The following is a 22,238-nucleotide window of genomic DNA, read 5'->3' on the forward strand; positions in this document are numbered from 1 at the left end:
TCAGTTATACTGATCAATTTGTCTGTCTTTATCAGGCAGTTTCTTACAGCTTAAGTGGGATCTATGTCTTGATTATAAGTTTTAGGGTTCGGACACTTATTCAGCTTCCTCACTGCCTCTTGCCATTCTGTAATATGTGTGAACTTCTCGTACATTTGTGAAATTAACATTTATTCAATGGTGATTTAAATGAAGGTGAGACTACTTGAAATTAAGTGATGCTTAACCTCATTTAATTGGTAAACAACTATATTATAAAAGAGAGACCAAAAAGTAATGAGTTTATGAATTATTTTTTGTGTATAATTTATGAATTTTTTTTTCATGGCATAGACATCAGTTTGGTTTCAGTCTTTAGATGTTTCACATAGCACTGTTAGCTTTCTGAACTAGAAGAGAACTTTCAGAATTTCCTGGGGAAGCCTGATCTTGCCCCCTTTTCTTCCCTTTCTGTTCCCTTATTCTTAAGCACCAACCTATTTGCTCAGTAGATAGTGGTCCTGGAGTTTTGTCTAGTACTAGAATTAAATAGTTGCCCTCTTTTGTTCCTAAATATTGGTAATACTTTCAAGAGGAAGGGATAGCTAATGAGTAGCTGTTTGGTTGATATTGGCTCCGCACAAAAGAGTTTGGTGCAAAGTGGGTAGCCAATTCATGCTCTATTCCTTAGAGTCTTGTGCATAAACTCATCTTTTTCATTGTTTTTGACCAGTCTTTTTGTAGATGTGCATCCTAAGTAATATTTTCTAGTATGTGTATCAGACAAAGTATGGCCCACCTAGGGCTGAATGGATTCTTAGAGAAGACTCACTTTGTGGTAGTAGGCAGGTTGTGAAACAGAGACAACGGCATAAAAGGACATGTAGGGAGAATTGGCCATCTCTTTTTAGAGTTTGGCATGTGATGCCTACAATATAAGTCATCCGGAAGAGGCAGAAAAGAGGCACCAAACATTTTTTTCATTATGTTCAAATGGTTGTAAGAACATGAGGGGATTTCTTTTGTCTGAAGACTTCCATATTCTCAGTAAAATATGAGGCAAGAGTATTAGCTGGGGATTAGGAAGGCTAGAGAAAGTGGAAGGTTTTGGAAAGGAAATTTGAGGCAATTGTCACGAGATGGAGAAATGAGTTATGATTGCCAGAAGGTGTTAATGTTGAAGGCCTGTGTGAAGTGTGTCATCAGGAATGTGAAGTGCCAGATAGCCCATTTGTGTGGTTTTTCTTTAGCTTGGCTAATTTTCTCTATTTTTGCCTCCTTACTCAACAGATATCATTGATTACTGTGGTTAGAGAATCAGTGAATTAATTTATAGTGTTCAAATGTGTGATTTTAGACTCATCTGTCTTTTTTCTTTCATATTTCTTTATTTTTCCAGTCTCTACATGGAATTCTTAAGAATTGCAAAGCCCCACTGGGTGAAAGACATTGAGGACTGAAGAGATTGTAGACTTTTGTACCTAGTATGTGTAACATACTGTATAATTCTGTTCCTTTGGGAAAACAGCCTATATTTTACCCCCCTCACCCCACCCTCAGCTCTGTTAATAATTTTTTTAAATTAGTAGTTTCCTCAAAAACTGCTCTGATATCTCTCTATGGTCACTAAAATTTAGGTAATTGTCCTTGAAGATTTGTTTTTTAATCATAATATTATTGTAACATTCTCAATAACTGCGTATTTATTTCAGAAATGACCATTAAGCAGTAGATGCCCAGAGGCAGAAGTGATGAAACAGTCAATTTGTCATAAAGTAAGATGCAGCTAAAGCTTTTCAAACAGATTGGTAAGTATGGCCAAATCTTATTTGTTTTTATTTTATCTATTTTGAAAAACATCTGAATATAAAACAAAGAGTGACTGTTAAAAAAGAAAAAAGTGTCAACTTTTATTTCTGTTTTTACTTTGGCTTTTAATACAAACTTTAGATATTATATCTTTAGAAAACACATGTCTGTGCAATACCTTTTTAAGAATCATAAAAATAAAAATTTTTTGATTTTTTTGTAAAAATTTTATAGAATAACAACTTTTGAGGAAATAAATGAAAAAGAGTCATTATATTACCACTATCCAAATACAGCTATTCTTATAACTTTTGGATTTTTTTTTTCCTTTTAGTCTTTTTTCCTCACATTTTAAAAACATAGTTCTGGTTATAGTGTTGTAAAGAATATGCTTCCTGTCTATCTTTTCAAATTAAATTTGTTTCAGATGTTTGTGGAATTCAACAGTAAATTTTTAAGGTATTTTTAAAAAATAGACTTTTTATTAGAGACTTAGTCTTTTAAGCTTTGATAATTGCAAATATCACAGTATTTTGAATGTGCTATCTTAGCATTTTGTTTTTTAAAATATTCTTATAGCTAAATTTGTGGTAATTTTTTCCTACCTCTATAAAAATGCAGGATTTAGATGAGAATGTAATATATATTTTCATTTTCAAGAGACTTGCTGTTTCAAAACTAACATTTCAATTTTCCTACTTGAATTTTTTTAGGAACAAAATTACATCTGTTTTTCTCAGAAGAGAGTTCTACAAGGTAAGACATTGTTAGTATAGTAATAAAACAAATATAGTTGGTTACAGGCATAATTGTTTTTTATTATCCTTTTCCTCATATTTATGTCTTATCTTTTCTTATTATAAGATCCTCATGGATTTGTTAGCTACTCTTTTACTATCTCAAAATTTGCTAGCAAAACACAGCTCATCTTGTTTGAGGTTAGGATGGTATGATAAAATTGATCACCTTTGAAACTCATATACTGCTTCTCATGGTCAGAGTTTATTCTAATATCCTTTGGAGTAGTTTAATCCATAATAGGAGAAGGTATTTTCTTTCATTTGGGCTTATTCATCTTTCACTTAGTAGACATTACATAATTGACTGGGGATTAGAGCAGTCATACAAGATAAGGAACCTATGTGGAGCACTGTCTGATCTTCCAGGCATTGCTCAAAGGCCATGAGGCAGAACTTCAGGAGAAATCCAAGTCCTTCTTTTCCTGGATCATGTGCTTAAAGCAAAAACACAAACTTTAAAAGATCTGAATCCCAGTGAACTTTATCGTGAAATATTTGTTACTATTCTTTTGGCAAATGAAATTATTAAAGTTTTCTACATTAATGCAAACTACTGAAGGGGATCAATGGACCGTAGAGTTTGGTACCCTTATGGCTCCCCTATACATGTTCAATAAATATTTACTTTCATGTGTACCCAGATGCTTTCATAATTTTTAAAAATTTTAGAGTAGACACTATCAAGGGCAACTTATTCTCATTTTTATAATATTATCCTGCTACATAAAAGTATATTAAGATGACAACTTTTAAAAATTGTTTCTATTTTGGGGCAATTCTGTATATATTATGAAAGAGTATGACTATCTTACATGGCAGTTTTACTCAGTAGAAGAGTATTGAAAGAATGATATTCCCTAGTTTGTGTCATACCTGTCATCATTGATCCATTAAAGTTACATTCTTCCATTTTCCTTTATATTCATTCTCCAGATAAGCAACGATTTAAATGTGTAATGTGTATCTTTTTTCTTTGGGTCTTATAAAATGCTTTAAAATTGTGTGTTCCTGTATTTTAATTTATATAAAAGGTATTATACATTAGTTAGATCTTAGTCTGATTCTTTTTTTCTTTTTAAGATTTATTTTATTTTATTTCTCTCCCCTTCCCCCCCTCCCCAGGCGTCTGTTCTCTGTATCCATTTGCTGCGTGTTCTTTTTTTTTTCTGGTCGGCTTCTCTTGTCGTCAGCGGCACGGGAATCTGTGTCTTTTTTTTTGTTGCGTCATCTTGCTGTGTCAGCTCTTCGTGTGTGCAGCACCATTCCTGGGCAGGCTGCAGTTTCTTTGGTGCTGGGCGGCTTTCCTTAAGGGCACACTCCTTGTGCGTGGGGCTCCCCTATGCGGGGGACACCCCTGTGTGGCCCAGCACTCCTTGCGCGCATCAGCATTGCACATGGGCCAGCTTCATACGGGTCAAGGAGGTCCGGGGTTTGAACTGCGGACCTCCCATATGGTAGATGGATGTCCTATCCACTGGGCCAAGTCCACTTCCCAGTAGTCTAATTCTTATGCTCCATTGCTCCCTCCTTTTTCACCCCAAGTCTTGCCATGTTACTGAGTGTTAATATAGATTGTTGCTTCTAACTGGTGCATTGTATTCCAAGTTGGTATTTATTAAAATGAAACAGTTATATATAAAAAATACTTTACCTGTATAAGGCCACTAACCTGAGTATTTAAGAAAAGTCCAATTTGTGCTCATTTTTTAAATTCTAGAATTGATGTTAAAGAATGTGAGTTAGGTGCTGTGGCATTTAGAGAAATAAATATAAACATCTTTTTAGAAGGCTGCCTATCTAAGAGTTTATTAGAATAGTCAAAGAAGGGAAGCAGGTAGGGCTTAAGCAATTGAACTCTTGCCTACCACATGGGAAGTCCCAGGTTTGGTTCCTGTTGCCTCCTGGAGAAGATGAACAAGACAGCAAGCTGATGCAAAAGATGATGCAACAAGGAGATGTAAAGAGGAAACACAATGAGAGAGAAAAAAAAGCAGGGAGAAGTAGGTGACTCCGTCGATTGAGTGCCTCTGTCCCACGTGGGAGGTCCCAAGTTCAGTTCTTGGTGATTCCTAAAAGACAAGTTGGAGCAGACACAAAGAGGAGACAGCAAGCATAAACAACAAGATGGTAGACGGAATAAATAAAATAAATTTTTAAAAAATTGTATATTAAATAAAAAGAAGAGTAAAAGAAAAGGTTAATTGGGGCCTAAGAAAAGCATGTATTTTTCTTCTAGAAACAATGTATATATATATATATATTTTTTTTTGAAGATTTATTTATTTATTTAATTTCCCCCCCTCCCCTGGTTGTCTGTTCTTGGTGTCTCTTTGCTGCGTCTTGTTTCTTTGTCCGCTTCTGTTGTCGTCAGCGGCACGGGAAGTGTGGGCGGCGCCATTCTTGGGCAGGCTGCTCTTTCTTCTCACGCTGGGCGGCTTTCCTCACGGGCGTACTCCTTGCGCATGGGGCTCCCCAACGCGGGGGACACCCTTGAGTGGCAAGGCACTCCTTGCGCGCATCAGCGCTGCGCATGGCCAGCTCCACACGGGTCAAGGAGGCCCGGGGTTTGAACCGCAGACCTCCCATATGGTAGACGGATGCCCTAACCACTGGGCCAAAGTCCATTTCCCTCTAGAAACAATATATTGAAGTTCTTAGGTCTCAGTGCTAGTGAACAAAAGCTTAGTTGAGGGAAATGGACTTGGCCCAGTGGCAAATAAATAAATCTTTTTAAAAAAAAAAGCTTAGTTGAAAGGTAATGCCAGTGATATCATGGACCTCCTACTATTTATTACTTACTAATTTCTGCATTATGTGTAGTTCAACATTCAACTTATTTTTTCTATTACTTTCATGTAGCAGGACCATGTTCTATGAATCTTACTGAATATTATACAGAGTAAAAGTTGAATAATTACCATTACAAATTCAGGGTTCTAAATTTGGGATGCAGATATACAATTTCATCTAGTAGCACAGTGTCAGAAGAAGCAGTTTCTCTTGGATCCTGTAGCTAGAAATTGTCAGAGTATAGGGACTTTAGAATAGAAGCTCCAAGTCCTTGGTAATGGTGTGCCCTGTAGTAGTGAAGAGGAGGTAGGGAGAAACTCCCATGAGAGAACAGAGTTGGGTTCTTGGAGGTGGGGGAGAGCGTCAGAGGTGGGAAGAACCTAAGGTGCTTAATTGGAAATAGTTTCTTAGTGTGGGATGATGAGCTTATGGGAATTTAGTTCTGAGGTCTAGGAGGAAGTGTGGAACTACTTCAGTAGCGGAATTGAAAAGAGGAAGAAATTTAAAATGACTGCTTATAGTGAAGTCAAATGGAGGTAGTTTCTTGAAAGTAGTTACTTATACATAAACACATAAGTATTTTTAAGATATTTGGTTGGAAGACCTACAGTTCTTGAAGTTAATATTGATTTGATATTCCCTGCATTATTGAATATTCCCCTCCCCTTTTTGCAAAAGAATAATTCAGAGAATTAGACATCAGATAATTTATAATATCTTCCCTCATTTTAATTTTTGAGTATTTTGTATTATGTATTACTTTCATTATTCTTTCTTTGTTAGCACATCACATAAATAGAACAGATAGTATTCCCATTTTATGAATGAGAAAATAAGTAATGAATTAGCTTTAAGCGCCTGTTACTGTAATCTATACTGCCATCCTATAATTGATATTTTGCTATATATAGAAGATGTGATTATTAGGATAGTCTTAACTTAAAAGAAATGTTTCTAACTAGGAAGAACCTCATAGCCTAAGAAGTGTAACAGACACACATATTTAAACCAAGATTTAACTAATGAATAATGTAGGCGGTAGTCACTTAACCTTAAGATGTACTAAAGAAGCATTTATTAAATTAATACAGATTTGGTTCATTTTTGTTATATTGAGAATTAGGTCATAAATATTCCCAATTTAGAGTGAATTCTAAAAAATGTTTTCTTTTGGTTTTTAAGCATTAACATGCCTGCTTGACCTCTCTGTGAGTATGGAATGAGCAATTTGGTGTCATGTATTTCAGAATATAGTAATTCTCCTCTTACCAAATTATTTGTCTGTAGTATGAAAATGTAAACTAGATTATCAACCTGTACCTTTTACCTAAGGTTTAATTTGGTTGAAGCCCAGCACTAGTGGTACAAGTATAGTTCATGATTGGTCTTAAACAATCCAGTGCTGTCCTAGGTCATTCTAGGTCTGGAAAGTCCTCTGATGGAAAAACCATTTGCTATTCAATACCTATTTTGCATATGAGCCAGTGGAAAGATTATGAGAGATTTCAAATAAAGGTAGTGGAATAAAGGAATGCAGTAAATGTATAGTCTGTTGAGTAGATTAGTTATAGGATGTTGATATTTAGCGAAGTTTTTATTGTTCAAAAATAGGCCATGATGGCGGCGGACTTGGCCCAGTGGTTAGGGCATCCATCTACCACAAAGGAGGTCCGCGGTTCAAACCCCAGGCCTCCTTGACCCGTGTGGAGCTGCCCCATGTGCAGTGCTGATGCGTGCAAGGAGTCCCCTGCCACGCAGGGGTGTCTCCCGCATAGGGGAGCCCCACGCGCAAGAGTGCGCCCCGTAAGGAGAGCCGCCCAGTGCAAAGAAAGCGCAGCCTGCCCAGGAATGGCGCCACCCACACGGAGAGCTGACAGCAAGATGAAGCAACAAAAAGAGACACGGATTCCCGTGCCACTGACAAAAGAAGTGGACAAAGAAGACGCAGCAAAATAGACAAAGAGATCAGACAGCTGGGGTGGGGGGGAAGGGGAGAAAAATAAATAAATCTTTAAAAAAAAATAGACCATGATATTACAAAGACACTAGTCTTATGACTGATTTCTTATTGTGTGTATTAAGGCTTCAGATGTTACTTACAGCTCAATTTAAGTAACTTTGAACTTACAGAAATACAGTTTTATTAAAGAATATATTATTTCAGATACCTTTTTGTTTCAGATTCCATTCTTCCTTAGAGTTCCATATGAGCCAGATTGATTTTATTCTTTTAGCCATTTGCTTTAGATTTTTTCAAAAAAGAAACAAAAACCTCAGAATAGGTTGAAAACACAAATTGCTGCCACAGAACAAAGGTGCTGATCAAGTTAAATCAGCCCCTGTAATGTGTATTGAGAGGAAAATCTCTCTTCTCTCCCCCAATTTGAAGAACAAGCATTTTCCTTGCCAAGAAGGGCTAACTTTAAATGGACCAGCTGTCCATTTTAGAGCGTAGGGTTGCTAAGGTGACCATGGCTGTTTCAAGAAAAATGCAGCTGAGAGGGCAAGTTCTTGATGTGTGAATTGAGGGAAGGAATGTGGTGTGATTGTGCATCATTCCTCCTAATCATATGCTCACAGTGCTGTGTGGGCAACATGTAGAAGCTACAAGCTGGAGTGCAGGAGCTTGTGTGTGGTTAAAATCATTTTGTTTTCATGTGAGCTATAGAGACAGTTTAGACTGAAAATAACTACTGTGTATGTATGTACCTGTGTGCTTTGGGTGAAGGGGGGAGGATGCTTTGGTGAATAAAATGGGAATTAATTTATTTTGTATAATACTTTCATATTATGTGCGTATGTGGCGGGGGGGGTGGGCAGTTTTTATCTTGGGATAAATGTTGTCTTTTCATCTCATCTCTTTTAGCCATATTTACAGTGTTTAATAGTTTCCCAAGTAAATAATATGTTCCCGGTAATTGTGCTTGCTGCTTTGGCACTTTTACTTTCAGAATTATTTGGAAAGTCCTGATTATTTGTCTCTCTGCAGTATTGTTGTTGTGGTTTTTTTTTAAAGTTTATTATCAACAAGGGAGATCTTATCTGAATAGTTCACACTTATATGAAACACTACATTTTACCGTGAGCATCATTGCTAATACTTGAAAGGAGACATAAAAGCATTAATGTAGACATTTACTGAATCATGTCTTTCTTGTAATCCTGGTTTTCAAATCCAGAATATCTTTTTTTTCTTCTTCTTCATTTTCTTTTAAATGTTACATTCAAAAAACATGAGGTCCCCATATACCCCCCACCCCACCCATGCCACCCCTCCCACGTCAACAAACTCTTCCATCTTTGTGGCACATCCATTGCACCTGGCAAATATGTTCTGGAGAACTGCTGCAGCACATGGACAGTGGTCCACATTGTAGTCCGCACTCTCCCGCAGTCCACCCAGGGGGCCACAACAGGACATCAAGTCCAGCATCCGTCTCTGCAGCACCACCTAGGACAACTCCAAATTCTGAAAATGCCCCCACGCCACAGTTCTTCTTCCCTCTCCCGACCATCAGCAGCCACTGTGGCCACCCTCCCCACATCACCACCACAACCCCTTCCCTTATTAGTCACAGTATTTCTCCAGTAGAACACCAGCAAGTCCACTGCAATCCACACTCCATTCCTCCATCCTGTGGACCTGGGATGGCCATGTCCAGTACCCCTCTACATCAAGAGGGGGTTTAGATTCCACATGGATGATGGATGCAATTCTCCTGCTTGCAGTTGTAGGCACTCTTGGCTATCTTTTTAAGATATGTAGTATTTGGAACATAGTCCTGTATTATATTAGCATTATATTATTATTTTTAAATTAGATAGTCTACTTGCTTTGACAATTATCGCTATTTAACTGACTAGTTTTAAAATATGGGAGAGAATTATAAGACTAAAATAATTTGATCTTTGCCTGAATTCATTTGATTATTTGGCATTTCTCACATATAACTTAATAACTTTTTTTTTTTAAGATTTATTTTATTTATTTCTTCCCACCCCTTGTTGTTTTTCACTTGCTGTGTCTATTCATCTTCCTTGTTTCTTTAGGAGGCACTGGGAGCTGAACCGAGGACCTTCTATGTAGGAGGAAGGTGCCTAATCGCTTAAGCCACCTCCGCTCCCTACTTTGCTGTATCTCTCGTTATGTTTTTCCTCCCCGTGTCTCTTGTTGTGTTATCTTGTCATGCCTGCCTGTCATGTCACATCAGCTTGCTGTCTTCTTTAGGAGGCACTGGGAACCTCTGCTCCCTGCTTTGGTGTGTTTCTCATTATGTTTTTTTTTCTTGTGTCTCTTGTTGTGTCAGCTTGCCATGCCTGTCTGTTGCGCCCGCCTGTTGTCTTCTTTAGGAGGCACTGAGATCTGAACCAACAACTTCCCATGTGGTAGCTGGGAGCCCAGGTTCCTGAGCCACATCCACTTTCCTACCTTAAAACCTTTTTTTTTCCTTCATTTTTTTTTTAATGTTACATAGAAAAAATATGAGGTCCTCATATACCCCCAACCCCCCTCACTCCACTCCTCCCTACCTTAATAACTTTTGATGGAATTCTTTATACCTAGTCCCTTAAATACAAGAAAGTATAGTCAGTATACATTTATACCTTACAGTGATCCTTAATTTTAAAATATTTAAATACATGGCTTTTTTTTCTTTATAGTTTATCTTATTTAAGAAATCTTTTCGTATCCAGAGGTCATAAAGATATTCTCCTCTCTATTACCTGCCAGAGCTTTATGGGTTTTGCCTTTCCTGTTTAATTCTTCAATCTCCCAGTAATTGATTCTTGTGTACAGAGGTAAGGGATATGATTTCATCTTTTTTTTCATTTGCATTATTGGTTGTCCCAGCATTATTTATTGAATAACCATTTGTTTCCTCATTGATCTGCAAAGCACTCTTTGTTGAATAGCAAATTTTTTTATATGGGCTGGGGTTGTTTCTGTTGTTTCTGTACCTTCTCTTCTATGTCATTGGTCTCATCCATTGCTATATTATCTCAGGCATCTGCAGATATTCACAGTTTAGTTTCTTTTCTTGTTTCTAACTTCAGAGGAAATGCTTTCAAATTTTACTATTAAAAATGATACTTGCCTTAGATTTTTGTAGATGTCCTTTATTAAGTTAAGAAAGTTTCATTCTTCTTTGCTAAGAGTTGTGTTTGATTTGGTTTTGAAAAACCATGAATGGGTATTGAATTGTGTTAAAAGGTTTTTCTACAACTCTAGAGATAAAACTTTTTTTCTTCTTAATCTGTTAATGAGATCAAGTAATCGATTTCCTTTCTTTTTTTTTTTGTAAATAAAAGTTATAATGGGCCAAGTTACTTCTTAGTAAAAGATACAGTGTGTCAGTCAATTTTTACACCAAATTCTTAATAACATTTAAAAACATTTGCGTCTTCTAATTGCCAAACAGTGAGTGTATTTATGTGGTAGAAGAAGATACAACTAATAGAAATTTCAAAAATCTCAAATTACGCCATTTCCTTAAATAAGAAATTAATGTTGTTGCTTGGAAAATATACTTTTCATCTCAAATTTACTTTAAATGCTCACATCAAATTCTGTTACTTCTCTGAATAAACATGCTCCTCACAAGTTTTCAATTAATGTTGAAAAATCACTTGCTAATTTTAATCACAGTTAATGATTGATTAGTGGATCAATAATTTACTCAGTAATGTAGATGGCATATAGATTTATACAAGGAATGATCTGATAATTATTTGCTGTATAATTCTACCCATTAGTAATACTTAAACCAAGAATCTTCAGTTGCAGTATGTTTCCATGTGATTTGACCAACAAAAAATATTAACACAATGTCAAATTTTTTCTTCCTACCCTCCCTCCTCCTCCCCTCTCCTCCCCTTGCCTCCCCTCCCTTCCCTTCCCATGTGGGAGGGAGGCACCCAATTACTTGAGCCACCTCTGCTCCCTGCTTGTTGTGTCTCTCATTGTGTTTCCTCGCTCTATCTCTTCATTGTATCATTTTGCTGCATCATTTTGTTGTGTAAGCTTGCCGCACCATCCCGTTGTGTCAGCTCACTATCTTGCTTGTCATCTTGCTGGTCTTCTTTAGGAGGCACTGGGAACTGAACCTGGGATCTCCCAAGTGGTAGGTGGGTGCCCACCTTCTTGAACCACATCTGCTTCCCCAAATACTTTTCATAAGTAACATTACATTTTAAAATACTGGGAACTGATTATTTTTGCTGATTTATACTTAGACTTAGAACAAGAAGAGAACAAATTAGGCTAACCAAGCATTCCTGGGATAAACGGTTTATAGTTAGATGGGTTATTTTTTTTATAAATCACTGGATTTTGTTTGCTTGCATTTTGTTAGGACTTTTTAATATCTGTGTTCATTAGTCAGATTAGCCTGTAAATTTCTTTTTTCTTACTGTTCTAGTAAACTTTTTTTTTTAAAGATTTATTTTACTTATTTATTTCTTCCCACCCCTTCATTGTTTGCACTTGCTGTGTGCTGTGTCTTTTAGGAGGCACCAGAACTGAACCCAGGACCTCCAGTGTGGGAGGGAGGCACCTAATCACTTGAGCCACCTCTCTTCCCTGCTTTGTTGTGTCTCTCATTATGTTTTTCTTCTTGTGTCTCTTGTTGCATCATCTTATTGTGTCAGCTTGCCGCACGTACCTGTCACATCAGCTCACTGTCTTTTTTAGGAGGCACAGGGAACCAAACCATGGACCTCCTGTGTGGTAGGCAGGAGCTTAGTTGCTTGAGACACATCTGCTTCCCCTTAATAAGATTTTGATATGAATTAGAAAGTGTTTCCTTTTTTCACTATTATCTGGAAGAGTTTGTTTAAGGTGGTAATGATTTGTTGTTCCTTGACTATTTTGGTAGTCTTATCCTGACGATTGTCCTGTAGAAAGATTTTTAAACATTTTTTCCCTCCTTGAGATGTCTCCCCGCTCTGTTTGCTCATTATTTATGCTCTTTTGGGGGGGGGGGCTCGTTATCTGCTCGTTGTCTGTTTTTTCTTTAGGAGGTGCAAGAACCGAACCTGGAACCTCCCATGTGGAGGTAGGCACTCAACTGCCTGAGCCACATCTGCTTCCCCTTGTGGAAAGATTTTAAGCTATTATTTAGTTTCTTTAATAAGTTATCTATCCAGGTTCTCTATTTCTTTATGATATATTGATTTAGTTTTCTATAAAAAATTGAGGAATCACATACTATAAAATTCACCCCTTTTAAATGTAAAATTCATTCACAGAGTTGTGTAACCACCAACACTACCCAATTCCAAAACATTTTCATCATTGCAGAACGAAATTCTGTCCCCTTAGCAGTCACTTTTCATCCCTTATTTCTCCAGTCCCTGACAACTAATATATTTTCTGTCTCTGGATTTGTCTATCTGGACATTTTCTATAAATGGCATCATGCAATATGTGGCCTTTTGTGTCTGACATATTTTGCTTAGCATAGTGTTTTCAAGGTTTATTCATATTGTGGCATATATTCTTTCCCTTTTTTTTTTTTTTTAAAGATTTTATTTATTTATTTTAATTTCCCCCCTCCCCTGGTTGTCTGTTTTCTGTGTCTATTTGCTGCGACTTGTTTCTTCGTCCACTTCTGTTGTCGTCAGCGGCACGGGAAGTGTGGGCGGCGCCATTCCTGGGCAGGCTGCACTTTCTTTTCACGCTGGGCGGCTCTCCTCACGGGCGCACTCCTTGCGCATGGGGCTCCCCAACGCGGGGGACACCCTTGCATGGCACGGCACTCCTTGCGCGCATCAGCACTACGCATGGCCAGCTCCACACGGGTCAAGGAGGCCCGGGGTTTGAACCGCGGACCTCCCATATGGTAGATGGACGCCCTAACCACTGGGCCAAAGTCCGTTTCCCTTCTTTCCCTTTTATGACTGAATAATATTCACTTTTTGGATATATCTCATTTTGTTTATGCTTTCATCATTTGATGAACATTTGGGCTGTTTCAGTATTTTGCCTAAGAATAATCTGCTATGAACATACAAGTTTTTGTGTGGGCATATGTTTTCAAGTTTTTTTTTGTTAAATACCTAGGAATTGGATTGCTGGGTCATATGGTAACACCATGTTTAACCTTTTGAAGAACTGCCAAGTTGTTTTCCAAAGCAGCTTCACCATTTTACATTCTCACGAGCAATGTATGAGGGTTCTAATTGCTCTGCACTTGATATCATGTGTCTTCTTATTATAGCCATCCTAATGGGTATAAAGTGGTATCTGGTATCTTACTACAGTTTTGATTTGCATTTTCTCTATTGACAATGAAGTTGAGCCTCTTTTTGTGTGCTTATTGGCTATTTGTATGTCTTCATTGAAGAGATGTCTATTTAGATTCATAGGCTATTTTTGAATTAGATTACTTTTTATTTTGGTGTTGTAAGAGTTCTTGGTGTGTTCCAGATACTAGAAGCTTTGCAGATACATGACTTACAAATATTTCCTCCTGTTCTGTGGTTTGTCTTTTCACTTTCTTTTTTTTTCTTTCTTTCCCCCTCCCTGCTGTTTTTGCTATCTGTGTCCATTTACTGTGTGATCTTCTGTACCTATTTCTCTTTTTGTCTTCTCTTCTCGTCTTTCTCCTCCAGGATCCACTGGGATTTGATCCTGGGGACCTATAATGTGGGGAGAGGTTCCCTGTCAGTTGTGCCACCTCAGTTCCTGGTCCTCTACTGTGCTTCACCGTGACTCTCCCTTTCATCTCTCTTTTGTTGCATCATCCTCTTGCTGCATAACTCACTTGTGCAGGCGCTGGCTTACCATGTGGGCACTCAGCTTGCTGCATGGGCACTTGGCTCGCCACGCAGGCACTGGCTTGCCACTTGGGAACTGGCTTACCATGCGGGCACTCACGGGGGCCCTCGGCTCACCACACGGACACTTGACTCGCCATGCGGGCACTTGCATGGGCACTCGGCTCACTGCACAGGCACTGATTCACCATGTAGGCACTCACATGGGCACTTGGCTCACTGCACGGGCACCCACATGAGGTATGAGATAGTATCATGTTTCCCCGTCATGCCAGCCCTCCTTTTTTAGGAGGCACTGGGATCTGAACCAACAACCTCCCATGTGGTAGGTGGGAAGCCCAGTCCCCTGAGCCACATCTACTTCTCTATTCCCATTCTTGAAAGATAGTTTTGCTGCATATCAAATTCTAAGATTTGTCATCACACTGAAAACATTATTTGTCTTTTGACTGGCAGTGTAGCTGATAAGAAGTGTAATTCACCCTTTCTTTGTAAATGATGTGTCTTTTATCTGGCTCTTTTAAAGTCTTTTTCCCTTTGGTGTTTTGCAGATTCATTTGATATATTGAGCTTCATTTTCCTTATTTGGTTTTATTTTATTATTTTGTAATCCTACTTGAAATTCTTTGGGCTTCCTGAATCTGAGGGTAGTATCTGTGACAGTTTGAAGCTCTTTGTGAATCCCAGAAAAGATCATGTTCTTGAAGCTAATCCATTTTTGTGAGTGTGGACCCTTAATTGAATTGGATTGAGGGGAGGGAGGCAGACTTTGATTGCATTACTTACTTCAGTGAGGTGTAACCCAGGGCGGGTCTTGGTCCTCTTGCTGGAATCCTTTATAAATGGAGGGCTGAAAACAGAGGCACAGAGGAAAAGCCACAGAGACAGAGAGAAGGAACCCAGGAACTCAGAGAGGAACCCAGGAGAGAAGGAGATACAGGTGGAATAGCCAAAAGCTGAAACAGGGAGGCCCCAAGGAGAGGGAAGAAATGAGACATGTACCTGGTCACTCATAGCTGAGCTCAGGGAGAAAGGAAGCCAGGAGGAGACCCAAACTGGAGAGCTGCCATTGTGTCTTGCTCTGTGGAAGGAGCCCAGGATCACCTGCAGCCAACCTTTGGTGAACCTTTGGTGATGATGCCTTGATTTGGACATTTTCACAGTGTCAGAATTATAAGTTTTTAACCTAATAAATTCCCATTATAAAAGCCAACCCATTTCTGTTATATTGCTCCTAGCTGAACAGTATCTTTAAAATTCTTGTCTTACCTCTTTGAATAATGCCTATTTATTTGTTTTGTTTTCTCCTATAACCCTAATGAGGCATATATTAGACCTTCTAGGTCTATTTTCCATGTTTATTACCCTTCATCTTTTTTTTTCTCCACAAACTCATTTAAGAACTAACTTGTAGTTAAAGATTCTCACAGGAAAATTTTTTTCTTCCTTTTACCCAGCACCAAGGTCAGGCAGGCAAATTTGCTCTCACCTTCTGCCAGGTAGGCTTGCTGATCATTTGGCTGTATTTGCAGTTGTGGCCCTTTGGGCTCCAGTGATATACAGGGTACTTTGATTACATTCCCCATATTAGGGAGATTGACGTATAGCCTCTCTCCTGCACTCTGCCATTTACAAATCAGCATTGTGAGGTAACTTTAAAGTCAATATCCACCTTCCAGAGCTTCTTATACTGCCCCATCTTAGGAGGGAGTTAAAAAATATGTTTACTAAAAATATATTTTATATAACATTTGTGTTTCAGGCAATAAAGTAACTTGGGACATCTAATCTGTCATGTTGCCAGAAATTGAAATCCTTGATCCATTTTAAAAAAAAGATAAATTTTAGGTAATTTTTTTTGTATGTAATAAATAAGGAAATAAGGCACAAAATTGCAATCAGCAGGATCCTTTTTTTAAAAAAATTCCGACCCCAAGTTTGGTGAATTCATGTCCCTTTACATGTTTTAAGCTAAAATAAAATGTTTAAGGTATATATTTTTTTCCTTTAAAAGTTTTCTACTTTAACCAACTAAGTTCAGGTCTCTTAAATTGGATAAGATAGGTTCTACAGAGCTTCCTTAATATCTGTGCAAATGGATAAAGTGGTGCTTCTTTTAGGTAAGGAATCCTCAAATTGGTAGCAAGAAGGTAGGGAAGATATTAATTATAACCATATATTCTGAATAAGGGTAAAAGAATAGTTGTGCCGTTCATCTCTCCTTTAATGTCCAGATGATAGGTAATAAGTAGTCAGAGGCAACAGTGGTAGGACATCTACTCTTAAAGTTGATTATTATGAGAAATTTGTTGGTAGTCTGTCAGAACAAATGTGTGACCACATACCTGGCATGACTGCCTTTAATATGAAATATAGGGAAGCGGATGTAGCTTAAGCAACTGAGCTTCTGCATACCATAAGGGAGGTCCCAGGTTTGGTTCCCAGTGCCTACTAGAGAAGATGAGCAAGACAGCAAGCTGATTTGTCAGGCAGGCAGAGTGAGGTGACACAACAAGGTGATACAACAAGAGACACGAGGAAAACACTGAGAGACACAGCAATGCAGGGAGTGGAGGTGGCATAAGTGATTAGGCACCTCCCTCCCACACTGGAGGTCCTGGAGTTGGTTCCCGGTGCCTTCTAAAAAGAAAACCAGCATACAACAAACAGACACAGCAAATACAAACAATGAAGGGGGTGGGAGAAATAAATAAATAAAATAAATCTTTTAAAAACAAATATATGAGATCTAAAAGAACTCAGGGTTGTGGACCCTAATTTTTTTTCTTTTAGAAAAATTAATACTGGTAGCACCTTTTTGAAATAGAGGTTCCCCCCCCCCTTTTTTTTTAAAGATTTATTTTAATTATTTCTCTCCTCTTCTCCACCTCCCCCACCCTCCCATTGTCTGCTCTGTGTCCGTTCACTGTGTGTTCTGTGGCCGCTTGCATTCTTATCAGGCGGCACCAGGAATCTTTGTCTCTTTTTCTTGTGTCATCTTGCTGCGTCAGCTCTCCATGCATGCGGCACCACTCCTGGGCAGGCTGCACTTTTTTTGCGCAGGGCGGCTCACCTTATGGGGCGCACTCCTTGCACGTGGGGCTCCGCTGTGCAGGGGATACCCCCACTAGGCAAGGCACTCCTTGTGCGCATCAGCACTGTGCGTGAGCCAGCTCACCACACTTTTGTTGTGTTTACATTTGCCGTGATGCTGCAAAAGCAATGATGGGTGAAACCTTAGCACTAATTAAGGTAGTGGCACCAAACTGTACTAGCAGTTAGTATATTCTTTTATGCCATGCACTCATTGTTTTTTTAAAATCCAGCTTCATTTAAGTATGTCCTTGATGGAGCAGTAAAACTTATTAATTTCACTGGACCTTGACCTTGAGTCTTCTATATTTTGTATGACAAAATGAGAAGAATACATAAGATACTTTTGCTGCATGCTGGTTCTGGTTTTGAGAAAAAGTACTTGTTCCATTTAATTGCAAGCTGAATTAGCTGCTTTTAGCCTTTTTTTTTTTGAAAGAACAGAGTAGATAACCACTGATTATTCATTTGGTATTTGTTTTCTCAAAGATGAACTAAATGAGCTTAACACTTAAAAAGAAAAACAGTTGTGTTCCTTGCTAATGATAAAAATCAAACTTCGAAAAAGTATCAACAATTACCTGAAGTGACTGTTAAAATTTTTCTCTTCTAGCTGTATCTGTGTGAAGCTGGTTATACTTAAACCAAAACAACATATTGTAGAGTCAGATTAAGAATACAACTGTCTTTTATTAAGCCAGGGATTAAAAAGATTAGCCAAAAAAAAAAAAAAAAAAGTAACATCACTTTACCCCTAATTTTTTTGGAAAACAGATTTTTAAAAGCAGTTTTTAAAAATATTATAATTTTATAATATACTATAAAATTTTAAACATTTCTGTTTTAACCCTCTAATTTGACTGATATTAGTAGATATAACCCAAAGAAACAAAGGCTCTTTGAGTTTCTCAAGTTTTAGAAATGTAAAGGGATCTGGAAAGTTGGTGAACCTCTTGCTGACTTACAGAATTTATTATGATGTTTCTTTTTTATTCTTGACATCATACATTTGTCCCCATTTCCTTTTTATTTTTTTTAAAAACTTGTGCCAACTTTATATTTTTAAAAATTTAGTCAATTATATTTTTTAACAATTAGATATTTCAAGACAAATCTATAAAAAGGGATGATAATTGCATTCATTCATTTTAAAAACTGTAGACTTAGCCTACTCTGTGATGAATTTATTTCTATATTTTCTTATGCAAATTCTTTTCAAAAAAATTAAAACATAAAATTCGATTAAAAGTAAGGTCTTCCCAGAAGCAATGACAACGCAGTAGCAAAAAGCACACCTATCACCCAGATCTTGGTTCCTCATCCCAGTCTCCAGTGAAAAAGAACCAGGGATTCTTAGAGAATTGGCTTATTCTAGGACTGGGACAGGAAGTATACAGATGAGCTTAGAGCATCTTATAGTGCCAGAAAGTGAAGAAGTGCTAATAACCATCCCCCCTCCCAATTATGGGGGTATATTGAAGAGGCAGGAGCCAACTGAAAGAGTCCTAATGGCCAATGCTGGAAAAATTTGAGCAAGAAAATAAGTAAAGTAATATTGGATTATAACCGAAGTGTAACAGTTTGTGATTTTTGTGAATCCCACAAAAAGAAAAAGATTGTGTTTATAAATTACTCTATTTTGGGTGTGATACCTTTTGATTATATTGGATTCAGTTGAGGGGCCCTTGAGTAAATTACCTGTTAAGGTTAGGCCTTTGATTCCACCCTGGCAGTAAGCTATGATTCAGGTTGAGTTCTGTCCCCTTGGTGGACCAATATAAATAGACACTCACTCAAGACACAAGAAGACATGAGAAGAGGAGAGAACTTTGTCATTTTTGATCTTCCCATTTGACAGAAAGGAGAAAGCTCAAACGGCTAGAGCCCCATGAAGAAATGGACCATTTGCCTGATAGCTTACAGCTGGCCTTGGGAAGAAAGCTGAGACTGATATAGTAAGCCCTGAGCGAGAGCCCTAACCAGGAGAGAAAGGAAAGACCAGGTAGAGATCAGTGATCATCTTGCTTCAACACGTGGCAACTGACTTAAGTGAGAAAGCAACCTTGAGATGGACTCTAAATTTACGGCCTGGTAACTGTAAATACCCTTTATAAAAGCCAAAACATTTCTGGTACTTTGCATCGACACCCCTTTGACTGAGTAATACACAAAGTATCCTATGAGCCCATAATATTGGTATAAATAAATTATTGAATAAGTAAATGAAGAAGAAACAAATCTCCCATGCATGAAAATTCTAAAGAATTTAATTAGATACTTGTCCTTCAATGAGGTAGAGTATAACTCCCTATTCCTTAAGTGTGAGCTACGCATAGTGACCTCCCAAAGCATACAGCATGGAAAAAGGATGTGGTGAGGTGGTGGGGAAGGGGAGAAAGTAGCTTTACAATGTACGTGACAAACACTTCCTCAGCCAGGAGATCAGCGTTAACATCAGTAGTTAAAAGGCATTTGTCAAGGAATATGGTATGATGAAAATGGCACTTTACCTCTGTGGTCTTCTTCCCCAGACCCATAACACCAGTGTAATCATGAGAAAAACACCAAACAAATCCCAATAAAAGAACATTCTACAAAATTGTCCAGGTTACCAAAAAAAAAGAAAGCCTGAAAAACTCATAGCCAAGAAGAGCCTAAGGATACATGGCAACTAAATATAATGTGATATTGGGTATGGGAAATATGGGGTCTCTTTGTACTAACTTTGCACTTTTTCTGTGAATCTAAAACTGTTTAAAAAATAAAGTTTGATTAAAAAAAAACTGAGTCCCTCAAGTGTTTTTTTAAACCTCCAAGTCATATACTTCACAACATTTATCATATTCTAGCTCATAACCCATTCTTAAATATATATTTTTTCTGGAGCAAATTAAAGTTTTAAAAATCTAATGAAAGAGTAATTTGCTTGAGGCTATTAAATAATTGGCTTTTGCAGTTATGTCCAACATTTATTATGCTGCTGCATTTGCTGCCAATTGAAGGTCTATGTACAAATGGTAGAAAGTTGTGTTTGTTATAATCTTAAGAACTTCTAGTGTCATTTTAAATTTTTTATCTTCATATTAACTAAAATCTTTGCAAAGCGTATCTTAGAATGTAATGTATAACTTATCTATTTTTGTTTTATAGTGCATGTGTATTTGTGTATATAGCCTACATAGTGAAATGAATATAACTTTAGTAATATTAAGTCCAGTTATTCTATAAATATACTAGTACAACAGTTAACACTGTTTTCTCAGTAATTCAGAGAGGGAGGTAGTTTTGATGTGAATCAAAAATAATTTTTCCATTAAAAACTCCATTCTTATTCTTTAATAGTTTAAAGAGAGGTAATGGTTTCAAAGAAGTAATTTATTTCTCTGTTTTTAAAATAATTTAGCCTTAGACACTTGAATGATTATTTGGTTATCTTTTAATTACTAAATCAAGTGTCACATAGGCCATACAGCATTCATCACCTCAAACCCAGATATCTTTTTTTGGAAGGGGTGTTCTGAATATTTTCCTTGGTAATAGCATACTTAGTTTTAACAAAATAAGCATATTGATTTGTAGCATTTTTTTTTTAAAGATTTATTTATTTTATTGATTTCTCTCCTCTTTCCCCCCACCCCAGTTGTCTGTTCTCTGTCTATTTGCTGCGTGTTCTTCTGTGTCCGCTTCTCTTGTTGTCAGCAGCACCGGGAATCTGTGTTTCTTTTTGTTGCGTCATCTTGCTGTGTCAGCTCTCCGTGTGTGTGGCCCATTCCTAGGCAAAATGCACTTTCTTTCGCCCTGGGCAACTTTCCTTACGGGGCGCACTCCTTGTGCGTGGGGCTCCCCTACACGGGGACACCCCTGTGTGGCATGGCACTCCTTGCACACATCAGCACTGCACATGGGCCAGCTCCACACGTGTCAGGGAGGCCCGGGATTTGAACCGTGGACCTCCCTTATGGTAGACAGACGCCCTAAACACTGGGCCAAGTCCGCTTCCCTGTAGCATTTTAATTAAAACGTGAAAATTTGTATTTTGGCAAACTCGGTCTTAAACGCCTTCAGCCACATCAACAAGAGAAAAATTTAAGGACTTTATATATGTAACTAAAGAAGAAAAAGATTAGTTTTTTTATTCTTTGACTTTTTTTTTCCAAAACAGAAAATTTTTTATTATTAATTTATTTATGTACTTTTTTACTTTTATTTTTTTAAATTTCTTTGTCTTTGTTTTTTTAATGTTACATTCAAAAAATATGAGGTCCCCATATACTCCTCCCACTCCCCTCACCCCACTCCTCCCATAACAACAACCTCCTCCATCATCATAGGACATTCATTGCACTTGGTGAATACATCTCTGAGCACTGCTGCACCACATGGTCAGTGGTCCACATTATAGTTTACACTCTCCCCCAGTCCACCCAGTGGGCCATGGGAGGACATACAGTGTCCAGTAACTGACCCTGCAGTACCACCCAGGACAACTCCAAGCCCTGAAAATGCCCCCACATCACATAATCTTCTTCCCACTCCCTACCCTCAGCAGCTACCATGGCTACTTTCTCCATCTCAATGCTACATTTACTTCCATTACTAATCATATTAGTTCCAGAATAGATTATCAATAAGTCCACTCTAATCCATACTCTATTCCTCTTCTCTGACTTTTTAAACAAATGTTTGAGTGAATTGCTATAAAGAAAGAAAATATTTGAGGAAGCTGATGCTCTTAAAAGCAAAACCATCATTTTAGTAGCCTTTGTTGTCCCATACTTGTGTTTTCCATCTCTTTATAGATTTAACCATACATAACCACATTCCTCTTTTAATTGAAACAACTATATTCAGTAGACCTTTTAGGTATTGGTGTTGGAATTGCATATGGCAGGTATTTCAAGCAATATTCAGAATAATAGTTAATTTAATTTTTTTTAAAAAGATTTATTTATTTCTCTCCCCTTCCCCCCTATTGTCTGCTCTCTGTGT

General features: G+C 37.7%; 1 protein-coding gene across 2 annotated transcripts in view; it reads left to right on the forward strand.

The window, feature by feature from the left end:
- FRS2 (fibroblast growth factor receptor substrate 2) overlaps nucleotides 1–22,238 on the forward strand; it is a 124,153-nt gene that overhangs the window by 66,504 nt on the left and 35,411 nt on the right. For both annotated transcript variants that reach the window (XM_004483854.5, XM_071218940.1), the window contains exons 2-3: nucleotides 1,692–1,787; nucleotides 2,502–2,544. The gene's annotated coding sequence lies outside the window, so the exon portion shown is untranslated. The remainder of the gene's footprint in view (nucleotides 1–1,691; nucleotides 1,788–2,501; nucleotides 2,545–22,238) is intronic.

The sequence above is a fragment of the Dasypus novemcinctus genome, chromosome 12 (genome assembly GCF_030445035.2).
Source record: "Dasypus novemcinctus isolate mDasNov1 chromosome 12, mDasNov1.1.hap2, whole genome shotgun sequence".
NCBI classification, from domain to species: Eukaryota; Metazoa; Chordata; class Mammalia; order Cingulata; family Dasypodidae; genus Dasypus; species Dasypus novemcinctus.